The sequence below is a fragment of the Chrysemys picta genome, chromosome 2, assembly GCF_011386835.1.
Source record: "Chrysemys picta bellii isolate R12L10 chromosome 2, ASM1138683v2, whole genome shotgun sequence".
NCBI classification, from domain to species: Eukaryota; Metazoa; Chordata; order Testudines; family Emydidae; genus Chrysemys; species Chrysemys picta.
In genome coordinates, this window is record NC_088792.1 from 105,133,026 (window position 1) to 105,147,168 (window position 14,143).

Below are 14,143 nucleotides of genomic sequence, written 5' to 3' on the forward strand. Positions count from 1 at the left end.
CAGAAGAAGCTCCGGGGGCCTGGGCGCCACGAGATTTTTCTGGGGGCCCCGGAGCAAGTGAAGGACCCCGCTCCAGGGCCCCTGAAAAACTCTCGTGGGGGCCCCTGAGGGGCCCGGGACAAATTGTCCCACTTCCCCCCCCCCCCCCCCCCCGCCCCCCCGGGCGGCCCTGCTGGGCAGTATTTCCACTGCTGCCCTTTCTAGAAAGATTAAGCTGGGAGAGGTCAGTTTTATCTGTGGATGGAATCCCACCAGTAGAGGTTGTTTAGGGTATTCAACGGCAACGCCTTCTGGACATACCAACCAGATTTTGGAGGTGAAGTCATAGCTGCTGCCCAGGGCTGTGATCTTCCAGATAGATAAACAGATTTTTAGCCACCAGAGGCCCTGTGCCCTGCTGATACCAAGGGTGAATCTAGCTCATATGTATATAATCAAATATGGTGCATTTACAGTATTTGTATTGAAAATATTCACAATAGCTACACTATTATGTATGTAACAAAGAAAAATCGCATCCTTCTGACGATTGAGGAATGGAGCATTGCAGAATAAACCAAGGCAGTAAAATGATAATAGAGGGTGAGGGAGGAATAGCATCTGTTTAAAAAAAAAAAAATTCTGACAGTGGCTATTGGAAGCAATCCCTATTTCATCATTATTGTGGGAATTCAAGACACCAAAAGGATGCTGCAGGAGTTGTTGCTGATTAGTCAGCATAAAAAGAATAAATGTCTAACACAGTACTTGAGATACTACTGAGTGCTGCAACTGAAATTGCATATACTCCTAAAAAGTCTACAGTTGTCTCTTAAAATACTTCATAAAACATTCCTGAATTTCCAAGGGAGCCTATTTTGATTGTTTTGCATCATTTGAGATTAAGCTTTTCTGTGATAGTTTCCAACTTTAATCTAATTGCTTGGGGCAAGAAAGGACTTCTCAAAGACATCCTAAGCAGTGAGCAGTGCCAGACTCACACTGGGATTTGACACAGTGCATTACATCTAAACGAGCAGTTGGATCTGGAATATGCATTCTCCAAACAGAATGAACTTTATGCACACATCCATTTTCTAGTCTGAAATTGCTGGCAATAACAGAAGTATGAGATCCAGCAGACAGCAGAAAAGTTTGAACTACAGCATATCTTAACTTTCATTAGGGTAGCAAGGCGTGACCACAGTGCATCAATACACATTTAAAAAAACCCAAAGCCAACCATGCCTGATATCACAAACAGGCGTCTACACAGGAAAAGAATATTTTACGCAACATTAAAACATTGACTGGGTCCCAGTGCAATACATAAGAAATTAAGAGTCAGATTCTGCTTAAATATACATGTGCAGATCCTGCTGAAAACTGGAAACTGGAGGCTGATAATCGAAGGCAGAATGTCTCCCATAAGTTATACCATGGGATTTGCACAAGGGCTCAGCGTTGCCCAACTCTGTTCCCATGGAAATCAATGAATGTTTTGCCATAGACTTCAGTGACAGTAATTAGGTCAATGCTGACCACTTTTGAAAATCCTACCCATACCATATAACTTCTAAAATTAGCAGCCAGGCTTACCCAAAACATTCTAACACACTCAGCTTCATCTCATCTATATTTAAATCTGAAGATTCTACAACAAACTGTTTTTGAAATATAGCTTTAAAAAATACTTAAGACTTTTTAAAAAATGGAAATACTGCTCACATTTTAAAGATCCACGTCACAAAAACAACGTATCCATTAAACTCAAAATTTTAGAAACAAACTTGCTCTCCTCGAGCTAGAATCCATGACTGTAGAATTTCAGAAAGAAAAATATTTTTGAAAATCTCCCTCTACAAGCCCAATTTCCCCTTATCATTTACTCAAAGGCAGAAGGTGCCCAATTCTCATTGACTTTCCAAGGCACCTAATTTCCCGTTGTGCCTTTGAAAATCTACAACTTCACAGACAGGAAATTATAACCACTTTGCAGACTAATCTTTAGTGATGCTAAGTGCCCTCTGAAAAATCCCAGTGTGTCCAAAATTTCTACTGGAACCAGAGCCAGCGCTAGGCATAAGCAGACTAAGCAATTGGTTAGGGCCCCGAGCAGGTCAAGGGCCCCCCTTATTCACTTTTTATTATAATAATTTGCCTGTTTTAGTATTGGGGGGGATGTGCCAAAATATTCCTGCTTAGGGACCCCAATGTGCTAGCACCAGTCCTGACTGAAACTGAAGGTGCCCCAGGCCTATAGGGGTGCTCAGCATTTTGTAGGATCAGACTCTTCACCAAAGAAGTCATTGTCATTCCTATAGTGATACTACTGAGCATTTATGCTGGATGGTGCCCCTTCTCTATTCCAACCATCAACTAATTAGTTAAGGAGTTATTAACGTCACTCTAGAATCTTAATATATTTTTTGCACTGGAAATTTCCTTGCTTTGTTTTAAAGTTGAATAAAGGATGGTTTATGTTCATTTAATCTCAAAATGGCTGAATGGATTTTGCTTATAACCTTAACAAGAGCTGTATTTCATCAGGGATGTTCCATGAGATTAATAAGGTAACTTCTACAAAGCCACAAATGTGGTTTGCAGAGGGCCACCTGTGCATATCTGATATGAACAGAGACTTCATAGAAGTTAGGCATTTTGTCAGCATAACCTGCAGAGCTTGTGAGTGTCATAAAACTCATACATTATAAACTTCCCCAGAATATCCAATCACAGCAGTTACAAGCTCTTCCTCTGACATATAGCTTATAGGTCTTAACTTTCTGGCAGAGCTACAGGTTTAAAAAGAAGAAGAAAAGATTGCAGTGAGAACCCAGAGTTGTTCTGTGAAAACTATTGAAAAGACCCATTTTTATTCTTCTCTACCACGTATGTCCAGAACTGTGAAAGCTCTGAAACTAGGTAGGTAAACTCCAGGGCTCCACCTTGTGGAACATGGGGGAAAATTCTACATGGAAATGTTTGCTATTTTTGATGAAAAGTGATTTAATGTTATGATTGATATTAACAAAACTTTATCTAAGTTAGACCAGAGGGACAAATAGAGAGAGATGGGGAGTAGAATGCAATGGGAGCTAGCATGGATCTGGGCAAAGCCTGGGCAAGGATCTTGAATGTAATGATGAAAGAAAGGAAAAGCCATTGAAGGAATTTACAGGAGTAATGTGATCAGAGCATGCAACAGGAAGATGGCCTATCCTGAACAGTATTATGAAGCTTTTCCAAAGCTGCCCCATTTAAGGCATCAGGTATTTGTTTATTTAAGATTATCTGTTTAAAAAAAATTGCATTCTTCAATTAACATGGTGTAAAGTGCTCTGAGTCAAGAGCTGCTGGAATAACTTTTCCTTTGGTCACCTCATTTACTGTTCTTCCTTATAATTTGTCTTAAAATCTTGGCAGAGCTTCAGCCCTATCCCAGGAGTGTGTGTGTATTTTTGAGAGTGCTTTTTGTATACTCTTTGTCTCTCCCCTCCTTCCCCCCCTCCCCACACCGTTAGATGCAGATATTATTTATCTTTGTAAAGAACAAATAATCGTGTTCCTCAGAACTGGCACCAGACCAGTGCCAGATGGTTATCATTTTGCGAAGGATACATCTAACTGAAGGATGGCTGGTGGTTAAAAGTTTATCTGTGGTATTTTAACTGCTTAGCTTTCTTGGAGCACTACCAAATGGTATTATGGCCATTTAAAAAAACTGTCTGCAAAGGCTGGTCAACAGCATTGCTTTACTTGATGCATTAGTAGTTATCCAGGCTAAACTACAAGAACTGTATTCATTTCATAGTACTAAGCTAGGTTTCTATTTTATCACATGCACAATGGTCACCATTAAAAAGTCAACATTTACTATCAGTTACAGGTGAGTCACATCATATGCGCATTTAACTTATGTGAATTCAACTATACGCGCTCTGCAAAAAAAAAAGAAAAACAACAAGATACCTGTAAATAGTGCGGGCGATTCCACCCAATGAGCATATGCCCTGGAGTGAGCATGAGATGGGAGACGTGAATCTGCTGTTCCCTCAGTCGGTCTCAGTTCCCACATGTCTCTCATAGTGTGAGCATCTTGCCGTGCTGAGTGTGATTCTAATGTTTAAAGATACGTATTTTTCGTACAACATGGCCCCTAAACGCAAGCCAACTACTTCATCTCCTGTTCAACCGAAGAAACAGCGATCTGTTCCAATGCTCGAGGAAAAACTGGCTGTGTTGGACTTATTGAGAGACGGTATGTCAGTCTCCAACGTGGCACATAAATATGGCCGCAATGAATATAGCATCCATGCCATCAAGATTCGAGAGAGAGAAATTTGTCAAGCCGTGGCATCAAGTGCTCCAATAACTGCTAAGGTGACGAACCAGGTGCGTGATAAGACTTTAGTGAAAACTGAAAAGGCATTAAATGTATGGCTAGAAGACATGAACCGTAAACGTGTGCCTATCGATGGCAACACGTTGCGAGAAAAGGCTCTTAGCCTCTACGCGCTGTTCAAACCTCCTGCCGCAGAGGGACAGCCTTCTGATGAGAAGGAATTCAAAGCCAGCCAAGGTTGGCTTAACAGTTTTAGGAACCACTTCAACCTCAAAAGCGTGCAGACTACTGGTGAAGCTGCAGCTGCCAATGAAGAGGCAGCAAAAGCCTACCCCGAACAATTAAAGAAAATCATAGAAGAAAAGGGCTATCTTCCGGAACAAGTTTTTAATGCTGATAAGACTGGGCTCTTCTGGAAAAAAATGCCCAACCGCACTTACATTTCGAAATCAGAAAGACAAGCCCCTGGCTTCAAAGCAGCTAAAGACCGTGTGACTGTGTTGTTTTGTGGCAATACAGCTGGGCATTTACAGGGCTGCAAATCCCCGTGCCCTAAAAGGCAAGAACAAAAATCTCCTACCTGTGTTCTGGCAGTCAAATAAAAAGGCTTGGGTGACGGCAGCATTATTTCTGGATTGGTTCTACAAGTGGTTCATTCCGGAGATCAAGCAGTACCTCGAAGAGAAAGGACTTGACTTTAAAGTGTTGCTGATCGTAGACAATGCTCCTGGTCACCCTGCAGCACTCCGTTTTGCACATAACGATGTTGAAGTCATCTTTCTCCCCTCCAATACCACCTCCATCCTCTCGACCAAGGCGTGATTCGCTGTTTCAAGGCCACGTACACAAGGCTTACGTTCTCACAGATACGTAGCGTTATGGATGCTGATCCCAATCTTAATGTGATGGAGTGTTGGAAGTCCTTCAACATTGCCAATTGCATCACTTATATTAAACAGACAATGGATGCAATCAAGCCTGAAACAGTCAATGCATGTTGGCGAAACCTATGGAAAGAATGTGTGAATGATTTTAAGGGTTTCCCGACCATTGACAAAGAAATGAAACGCATTTTTCAGATGGCCAGGCAAGTGGGTGGTGATGGCTTCATCGACATCCTTGAGGAAGAAATTGAAGAATTAATTGAGAGTCATAGAGAAATATTGACTAATGAAGAGTTAGAGGAACTGATAAAATCGTCTACAGAAGACGAAGATGATGACGACGAACAGGAAGAGCCAGCAAGTTGGAATCTTCATAAATTTGCTGAAGTGTTCCAAGCAGCGAAACACTTGAATGATTTAATTTCTGAATACGATCCCTCTATGGAATGAAGGCTCAAAATCACACGTAGTATTACAGACTATTTGAGACCGTATCAAGAAATGTTTGAGCAGTCTAGAGACAACAGCGACAGTTGCCGATCACCATGTTTTTCAAGGAAAAACAACCAGCAGCAGATGAGCCTACGCAATCAACTTCTCGAGTTGAACCAGAGCCAACCACTTCATCTACGACTCGCTCTCCGTCACCCAAGCTCTCCGTCACCTCCGTCTCCTGGATCGACATCAAGCCCTGACGACCCCCTGTAATTACCCCCTGTAATTAAAAATACAGTACTGTAAAATTATATTTTGCATATGTACTCTTTATTATATTCTGTACATTACTGTATACATTATACGTTTATACATATTACTGTACAGGGTTATATACACAAAACCATGTACAGTATACTGTACCCTATTGGCGATTTAAGGGATTTTCAAGGGTAATTTTTACTATACGTGATTTTTGCCTTACGCGCTGACTTTAGAACCTAACCCCCACGTAAGATGCGACTCCACTGTACCACAATGACAACTGAGATAAGACAGTGCCTGTTTGTTTCCCCTTGATCCACAGGGTCTCAGGACGAGCCCCGAAGACAGTTCTGTACAGGGGTGCAAGGAAGACAATACTGTCACCTTTGGATGGACCAGTTCAGGAGGACGCTCTTCAGGAAGACCCTTGCAATGATTTTTTCTCCCTTAGGTTTTCCATTGGGAGGTAGAGGAAGATAATCATGAGGCCCAAATTGTCCTTATAGTTACAACAGGAAATAACTGTGGATGACTTTTTATTAGTGACCACTATAGCTGGCAGTGGTATAGCTCAGCGGCACAGAGCGTCAAAGTAGGGAAAATATAATTCTGCCAGATATCACCAACTTTTAAAAGCCTTCTCCTGTTTGTGAAAACAGTTAACCAACAGCCTGACCTAAAGCCCAGAAAAGTTAAGAGTCCTTAACTTCAGTGGGCTTTGTGCAAGTGTATAAATTCATTTTCTTTGTTCTGAAATTGGATTTTTGGAACAAATCATTAAAAAGAAAAAAGTTGGGTGAAAAAACAATTTTTTATTCATTTGGTGGTGAAATTCATCTCTGCAGAGGGCCTTTAAGCCCTATTTTGAGGATTTAAATGGGATGTGAATGGCACATAGGCCTTGTGCCGCCCCCCTGCACAGGGGATAATTTCCCTCTAGGACACTAAGCATTACATTACTAAGTATTACTAAGTATCACTTTTCCCTTTCTAAAAATGTTTTTACAAGAGCAATTTATCAAAGGAAAGCTAATTACATCTGATAAATGGCACTTTGAACAACTTTTTCAGTATGTTTGGAACCAAATCCACTCACACGGGAATCAATGGCATAACAGCATTTCTTGGTTGAAAATCTCTTAACTTTCACTTTCCCCGGGTTGCCATTACAAATAAATGACACTAATTTTTAGCCGTTATATAGAATTTGCTCATCTGTAGACCCCATGGAATAAGACCCCTTTGTGCTATATTCCAATTCAGCACCTTTAATCGGATGGCAGGGTTTCCCCTCCCACTTGTGTACACATAAGCACGCACAAATACAGACAGACAGTGACACTCACACTCTGTAGTTTTCCAGTTACAGCTACATTAAATTATTGCTTATAAAATATATATGTAAAAATAAAAATACCACCAACTTCATTTCCAAATTCAACTGTAAAACTGTCTTTAATTTATAGTTTATTTTTACAAAGCAAGTTACAATAGGGAGGTTAAACTAAGTATGTTTTCTTTTTCCCTATTTTCCTTGATAAATTTTTACCAAAGTTACTGAGCAGGAAGAAGGGGGTTCAGAATCTTTCTACTAAATTATAAAATCTTTTAGTGGTCACCACTGTGGAATGAAGCTATAGGTCAAATTAAACACACAGAAACAATGTAGAAAACTCCCTTATAATCTTGCTTTTTTAATCCAGTCACAAATAAACAATCACAAATCAAGGTTTTATAGTATAGATGAATTTTGTTGATTTATACTTAGCCATTAAAGTTGTCAACTGTCTTTAAATTTACAGTCATCTCAAGGAAACAAAGCTGTATTTGGTTCAAAGTTTTAAACTCTGCCATAATTTTTAAGTGCTCCTATGCCATATAATTCAGCATATGTGGTTTATGTATTTAACAAATGTGTGTTTAGAGTGGTTTCTTCATTAGCACCTTTCAGCCTGTGTTTTGCACAGCTGGAGTGCATTAAGTCTTTCTTGACACAATAAAATATCGTTGATTATAAAAAATTACAGGCTTAAGCTAGAATTGACAAGGCGAAGAAAAAATCAACATTAGTGCTTTTTGCACAGGCATGAGAGACCCTCTCTCCTGACACTGTAACTCACTGCCTAAATGAAATTCCTGAATGATGTAAAGGGAGACTTACTTCCAGTACTAAAGCACTTACATTTCCAATGGAGACTTACTTCCAGTACTTCCTCATCCATAACTATTGTACGTGGCAATTTTTGGTTCAAATGCTTTTTTAGGTATGTGATGCTACTGTGGAGCAGATCTGACATATAGCATGGACTGTAATACAATACAGGGAACTTGGTGGTGTTTGCATAGGAAGGTTCATTTAATTGAGAAATCCAAATATTATTAAGAACATGCTCTGCTCTACAAATGCCTATTTATACTTCTTCATCCAATCCGCCTAAATGCAGTTCCCAGTGTAATAATTCTACACTTGAATTATGTCATCTTATTCTCTGAAGATATTTAAATCTTATGTTGCTAAATGACAAATACCATGTTTTGACAATATTAAAAGCATTGAGCCTCAAGCTACGGAAACATAGCCAGTTACATGAAAATATCATGGTCTGAGCCTTACATTTCAGAAGTTTAGTCAATTTTTTGTAAAAGTTATTATCCTTAGTAATCTAACCTTCCACTCACGGAAAGGAAATAATCCATGGAGCCCTACTCCCACGAAGGACTATATACATACCTGTAGACAGTTGGAAAGATCTGAATGCCTATTATTGCTATTATAGGAGGCCAACTGACAACTCTCCAACACCACCTACTATATTTCTGGACAAATGCACTATGAAGCCAATTATATACTTGATACATCAATGACGTTTTCATCCTCTGGACAGATGATTTAAACTCCCTGATAGATCTCCACCCATCCATTAACAATCACCACCCATCCATTAAACTCTCACTGGAACACTCCACACTACCATCAACTTCCTGGACACCATGATCCGCTTCAGCAATGGAATCCTACAGACAGCTATATACAATAAACCCAAGGATCACCCCACCTACCTTCACAGACCCAGTAACTACCCCAAACACACCATGAAATCTGTTATCTATGGCCAGACACTCAGCTATCACAGAATATGATCTGAGGAGAAAGTTTGGAATATATACCTTAACACACTCAAAACCACCTTCACCAAACAAGGACACTCCACCAGAGAAGTAGATCACACCATGGAATGGGCCACCCAAATCCTCTGGAGAACCTGCTTCAATATAGAAATAAAACCTTCTCCGACCTCACACCCTGAGTTGTCACCTACCACCCCACACTGGAACATATACAAGCTATCATCAATCAACTACAACCTATACCCAATGGGGACCCCGACCTGAAATAAAATTTCCCTTAGCCTCCTCTTCTGGCCTTCAAACACTACCCCTCTCCCACAACCTCCAAGCAAAGCCCTAGGAACATGCAATATTTTTACTTTCAGCAAAGGGATTTTTACCCTTTTTAAACAAGGCACTGTTTAGAGATAAATAACCAGCATACAAATTATTACATTTCTCTATAGAAAGCAAGCAAGCAAAAAAGGATTCTCTAAGCCTACTGTAGCCCCAAAACATTGTAAAAGCTTTTCTTCTTTGAAGCTCCTTTGCCCCTAGTCATCATCTAGAATCATTATTGAGCATCCCTAACTGTGTTTATGTGACTGCTTGCTCTCTCTCTGGCCCAGTGCTGAAGCTGTTTCACTGTGAATAAATTAATAAAAGAGTGACTGGACCAGAGAGAAGGAGTAAGAGCAAACATGAAAATGACTCTGTACCCTGGTGGTTAGAGCACTCACCTGGGCAGTGGGAGACCCAGGATTCACTCCCCTTGCTCTATTTAAAAAAAATAATCATTTATCCACAGTGCAACAGCTTCAACAGGGGAGACTGAAGGAACCCCACAGCAGCATATTCCACAGCCCAGTGGTTAGGGAACTCATCTGAGAGGTGGCAGATCCATGTCCAAATCCCTTCAAAGGCGGGGGGGGGGGGGGGGGGGAAGGGGGCGTGCTTGTGCTTGGTGTTGTCCTACAACCCAGGTGAGGACCCTAGCTACTGCTACTGGCTTGCTGACCCTGGTCTTCCAACACAGCTTCATCTACTTCCCCTGGGAAAAAAGCCAAAATTTTGGTGAATAAAAATTGGTAGAATCTAAACACTGGCTTTTTCAAAACCCTGAGGATCTTTCAGGGAAAATCAGTAAATATCAAACATGGATAAGAGTATCAGAATCTGGTCCCAAACATTTTGCTAAGTAATTCACCCTTCTGTTTACTAGTATTTGTTTGCCTGTATGTCTCATCTGAGGATCTGAATTCTTACAACGGAATGTAAGGTATACACCACATCACTTTTTTTATTATTCTCATTACATAGATAGGCAAACTGTGGCATGGATAGGTAAACACTTATCAAGGTGTCACACTGACATGTCAATGGCAGAGTCAGAAATAGAAGCCAGGAGCCCTGGCTCCCAGTCCTCTGCTCTACTTATTAAATCATAAGATTTCCATATGAAATCTTTCCCGTCTATTGTGCTAGCACAAAACAGCCTTCTTTAAAGGACAATCCAGTCATCCCGCACATATTTTGAATTTTTACATATTTTCTTCCATATTTTAATATCTTAGTACACCTATTCATGAAGTGCCTGTGAAACTGGGTATGCTTGATATAGTTTAAATTAAGAGAAAACCACTTTTTCACAAAAGAGGCTGCTATATCCCATGAAATCACCGATCACATCCACACCTACCCAGAAAGGTAGCAACACAGAGATAGAACACACCAAACTTGTGATACAGAGGAAAGGAATCTTGACCTGTAGACTAAATATCAAGAGATTCCAGAATCTGTGTTAGTGAAAAGTCTGTACAAAACTATGCAATGTGCATCACACATTAGAAAAGAGTCCAGACTGACACATGTACTGTAAACCTGACATTTAGAGGACTCCCAACCTGGCTTTTCTTTTTGTATGGGATTCTCATTACACAGGAACAAAATAAGAAGGCTGTATCAGACGTATGAAAAAGAAATTAAATTGGTTAAACAGACTGTGTTCTGCTTCCATAGCCAAAATTTGGAGTTTTAAACTGCATTGTATAACACGTAATTACTTAATCCTAAAATTCATTTCAGTGTCCATGTGATTTATCTTATAATGAACAGCTGCTAGAAAAAGCAAGGTGTTTTAGTATTTAAGCTGTGATATGTGGAACATACAGTATTTACTAGATGTTCTGCTTTTGCTTAACACAAAGTTATACCTACTGTTCGAAATGCAGAGATGAAAGCAGTTCAATTTTCAGACCTGGCCTTTAGCCAATAGCAAATCAGTTTTTACAAAGCTAAACGATATTAGAAGGCTTATAAGAGCAGTAAGAACTTACAGTGGAACCATGAAGGTAAAGCTTTCACTTCCAAACTGTAAGAGCTAACACATTTATTCCCAATAGTAATTCTAAACAGAAGGCAGCTTTACATCAGTTTCAATCCTTAATGAAAAAAACACAATGGTTATTATCTCAAATTACAATATTAGAAACATATATAGGTGGACTGTGCTATAGGCCAATATGTGGGGGTATTAGCACTTCATTATGTGCTGCTGCTTGATAGAAAAGTATTTTTGTGTACAGTAACTCCTCACTTAACGTTGTAGTTATGTTCCTGAGAAATGTAACTTTAAGTGAAACGACGTTAAGCGAATCTAATTTCCCCATAAGAATTAATGTAAATGGGGGGTTAGGTTCCAGGGAAATTTTTTTCTGCCAGACAAAAGGCATTATATACATTTTAAACAAGCAATGTAATACAGGTATAAGTTTTAAACAATTTAATACTACAATCATCACTGCTGAGTATGAAGCTTCGTTGAGGTGGTGGAGTCAGAGAGTGGAAGAGGATGGATTGTCCAGCTGCTCCTCTTGCAAGCACAGGCACTGATTTTGCCAGGGGCAGGGAGCTCAACCCTTGGCCCATCCACTCCACCCCTTCCCCCAAGCCCCTACCCTTGACCCACCTCTTCTCCCCCCCACCTCCTCCCTCTTTACTTTGCACACTGAGTCCTCGCTCCTCCCCGCTCACTCCCCTCCCTTCTGAACGCTGCAAGCAGTGTGGTAACAAGGGCGAGGCAAGTGAGACAAGTGGGCACACAAAGCTGGGGGGGGACACAAAAAGCGGTGGAGAGAAAAATAAAATAAAAAGCTGCTGGCAGGCACAGAGATATTTATAACCAGGTGATCTCCCCCCCAGCCCCACCTGCTGCCCCCTCCCCCCCGAGTGTCTCCCGGCCCGACTTGCTCCCCCCCACCCCTTCCTGGCCCCGGAGCAGAGCAACTCCATGCTGCCTCCCTGCAGCAACTGCTGCCGCAGAGTCCAAGTGCCCCCCATCTTGACTGCCAGGGCAGACTGACTCTGAGCCTGCCTTTCCCCCTCAGACCCTTTCATTTTCCAATGGAACCCTCCAGCAACACAGGGGGGCCCCCCACCCGCAGTCACCGCTCCTGCCCCATGCTGGGCAAGGAGGCAGCTCCATCCCTCACCCCCAGTGAAGCTACTGACAGGGGCAACAGCAGGGGAGGGGGCTCACCCAACGCCCCGTGGCACCCACCACGGGGGAGGCAAGGGAGATTCCTGGACCTGAGAGGGGCCCTAGGAGCACATGCAGTGACAGTGTGCTCCTGGGGGGGCACGAAAGGGGGGCTCCTCCCCCAGAGCTTGCTGCTGCCAGCAGGGAAAGGGCTGGGGAGAGTCCTCTCTGGCCCCAGTCCCGGAGCAGCCTGCCTGCACCCCAAACTCATCCCCAGCCCTGCCTCACCTCAGAGCCCACACCCCCAGTCAGAGCTTTCACCCCTCCACCGCACCCTCAACCCTCTGGCCGAGCCCCTCCAACACCCCAAACACCTTATCCCCAGGCCCAGCCAGAGCCCTCACCCACCACACCCAAACCCCCTGCCCCAGCCCTGAGCCCCTCCCACACCCCAAACCTCCCATTCCCAGCCCCAGACAGAGCCCTCACCCCTACTCTCGCCCTGAGCCCTTCCCACACTCCAAAACCCTCATCTGCAGTCACAACCCACTGCCCTCACCCCTGCACCCCAGCCCTCCACACCCCTCCCATCCCCAAACTCCCTCCCAGAGCCTGCACCCCAATCCCCTGCCCCAACCTAGGGCCTACATCCCAGACCTCCTCCCTCACCCAAACTCCGTCCCAGAGCCTTGGGCGGGTGGGGGGGCGGAGTTTGGGCGGGGGCGGGTTCTGGGCACCACCAAAATTTCTACAAACCTGCCACCCCGATCCTGCCCTGCAAACCTGAACTCCCAGCATTCTCAGGACACATGCTGATCCCTAGGGGCCAGTGCCGATATCCAGCACCTCCCTGCTCTCTTAACCTGGGAGTCCCTCTCTGGATTGGAATTGGACTGGAACCAAAGACCCTCTTGGAAGCAAGATTACCAGCCCAAGCAGTCAAAAATCATGAGTTGATCCCCCCAAATCACAGGATCTACCACTGCCCCTTCATTCATTCTTCAGCGGCAGGCCCTTCCCTCTGAGAGGGACTGAGGGACCCGCCACCGAAGAGCTGGCCCTGGGGCTCGGGTGCAAAATACCTAGTTATGGCTCTGCTGTAAGCCAGCTGATTGCCGCGGGCAGGAGGCAGGTGAGGGAGGTGGGAGGCACGCCGAGTCCACGCTACTCCCCCCTCCCTCCTGCCCGCGGCAATCAGCTGGCTTCCGGTGTTTAGGAGGCAGGAGGGAGGTTGAGGAGCGAGGACTTGGCGTGCAGGCGCCCCTTCCTTCCCCCCCGCCTCCTGACGGGGGCAATCAGCTGGTTTGTGGTGTTCAGGAGGCAGGGGAGGGAGGGGGCGCCTGCACGCCGAGTCCTCGCTCCCGCCCCCGCCTCCTAAACGCTGCAAGCCAGCTGACTGCCACGGGCAGGAGGCAGGGGAAGCCTGCGCACTGAGCCCTCCCTCCTCCCTCCTAAACGCTGCAAGCCAGCTGATCCATGGGGTTTGCCGGCGGGCGGGAGGCGCTGTGGGGATGGTGGTGGTGGTGGGGGAGCCGTAGGGAGGCAGCCAGCTGTGGAGAAAGCAGGCAGCCAAACAACATAAGAGTGGAGCATTGCACAACTTCAAATGAGCAGATTCCCTAATTGATCAGCAACGTAACAACATTAACC

At 43.6% G+C, this 14,143-nt stretch overlaps 1 protein-coding gene across 21 annotated transcripts in view; it reads right to left on the bottom strand.

Annotated features, from left to right (window-relative positions):
* Positions 1-14,143, bottom strand: part of TNS3 (tensin 3) — a 426,838-nt gene that overhangs the window by 77,912 nt on the left and 334,783 nt on the right. The gene's annotated exons all lie outside the window — the stretch shown is intronic.